Source organism: Temnothorax curvispinosus, unplaced genomic scaffold, assembly GCF_003070985.1.
Source record: "Temnothorax curvispinosus isolate PA1 unplaced genomic scaffold, ASM307098v1 QBEX01013332.1, whole genome shotgun sequence".
Classification (NCBI taxonomy): domain Eukaryota; kingdom Metazoa; phylum Arthropoda; class Insecta; order Hymenoptera; family Formicidae; genus Temnothorax; species Temnothorax curvispinosus.
The window spans coordinates 1-2,251 of record NW_020223112.1 but is presented as its reverse complement, the minus strand read 5'-3'; the positions used below and the strand labels follow the sequence as shown (position 1 = coordinate 2,251).

Sequence of the window (2,251 nt, the reverse complement as noted above, 5' to 3'; positions counted from 1 at the left end):
TTTTCAAATCATTTTTTTGTCCCCATTAAGATATTTACATGCAAAATTAGTTGTAGAGAGATGGGTATGTCTATATGAAATTTGTATACGAATTACCTAGATATTTACTATATCTTCATAATAAAATCCATGTTTTTGCAGCTCTCGTATAATAGAAATTCAAGTACAGATGTGTGAACGTGCTATAGAACTTCTTGTGCTACCTGAAGATCAGAGCTGCTTGCTTTTGGATATCGGTTGTGGGTCAGGGCTCAGTGGCAGTGTATTGGAAGATCAGGGACACGTATAGATAGGTGTGGACATCTCTTCAGCTATGCTTGGTATTTTAATTATGGTGCGATACAGTTATATTTGAAGAATATTTTTTTTACAGCATATGTAACATATGCATATATATATATATATATATATCTTGATATATAATCATATTAACACATTATTTTTAGATGTAGCTGTGATGAAAGAGAATTAGATGGTGACTTAATTTTGGGAGATATAGGTCAAGGATTGCCATTTAAAGCTGGTACGTTTGATGGGGCTGTCAGTATTTCTGCGCTTCAGTGGTTGTGCCATGCAAGCAAAACTTTGCACAATCCTACAAAACGTTTATAGGTATCGTTTCTTCTCAATGTCGTATGCATGCCTGTCAAGAAGCGCAAGAGCAGTGTTACAATTCTATCCAGAGAACGGTGAACAGGTTGTTGAATTAATCACGGCAAAATCCACAAAAGCTGGCTTTTATGGCGGTGTGGTTGTCGATTTTCCGAATAGCGCAAAAGCAAAGAAAATGTTCTTAGTTTTAATGACCGGAGGAGCTGCTCCGCTTCCAAAAGCACTAGGCGTAGAGAACGAAGATAGACAAACCGTCGCTAATTCAAGAAGGTTTGATCCTCTTGTTGTCCGTTATTCTATTATTTTGTATTTGCAATTATTTTAAATATTTCTCTAACTATAATGTTAATATTACGGTAATAATAGACAATATTAATAATAAGAGATCAAAGAATGAGTTCAATATTTTATATTATTATTTTATTCTTTACGTATTGTGAAATACTCTGTTGTACTCCAGTAGGTAATACTTTTTCTAATTCTTCATGTGATCCAACCACTGGTATTTTACGTTATTGTTGATATCTCCATCCATATGTTTGGCTAAGAAATAAAATATTTTAGCACCATAACTTCCTTACTCGCAAAGCTTCTTAGGATATTTGTATTTGTAGAATCCGATAGGTGCATTTCCATAAAACTTTACTTTTATTGTTGCACCACATGTATCTTGTAATATTAAGATATTCACATGCAAAATTAGTTGTAGAGAGAAATTGTAATATATTTATTCGGCTAAAATTGTTATTTTAATTCTTACTCGTTTCTTTATGTTTGAAATGTATATTTATGCAATTTATATAAAGCTTTGTTCATTTTTTAGGGCAGTAGAACAAATATTGGCGTGATTGTAACATCATTAATTTTTGCAGAAAATTATATGTAGATTTAACAGTCTGTTAAATATAAATATGACAATGTATTTATGCAAAAAATCTTTACATTTTTAAACTCTACGTATAATGTATTCCAATTTTTATCATGTGCGGCGGAATGATTCCTTTATAAAATTACCATAGATAAACCTTTACAAAATATAACAAAAAATGTTAATAGAGAATTAGGCAGACTAAGCAGGCCCATTGGTGCACATGAGCTCGGAACGTACTTATGACATGTCACGGCGCAGGATACGAATGAGTACGACCGTGAATGAAGGAAATTATATAATTTTATTAATAATTGTAATACAATAAATAAAAGTTGAAATATATATAATATATTGAATATAAAACTGAAAGAGATGTAAAACTGTGGATATAGTGGATATAAAACTGATGACATACATACATGATGTTCGTTAATTATACATTGTACCCATGTTTCGCATGGATTTACAAGAAGAAATTTTCTGCTTCGACGCGTGTAAAAAAAAGTATTTTCTGCTTTTATTGTTATATAAAAATACACGAGCGATAAATATAAGAATCTGTCGTTATTCTTACACCTTATTTTTAGAATTTACTAATTTTTACGTAATTATAGAAATTTTTCTTTGACGTATTACTAATCTTTTAATAGGTAATTATTTTAGCCTAATATTAATTTTTATATAATTAATTTTTGTGACTAATTACTAATTTGCTAGTTCAATAATATTACTTCTGCCTCGTCTACCCCAATGGTAGTTAGCTGACGC

The 2,251-nt window shown here is 30.8% G+C and overlaps 1 pseudogene; it reads left to right on the top strand.

Moving 5' to 3' along the window:
• Positions 1–60: 60 nt before the first annotated feature.
• LOC112463482 lies at positions 61–938 on the top strand (annotated as a pseudogene).
• Positions 939–2,251: the final 1,313 nt, after the last annotated feature.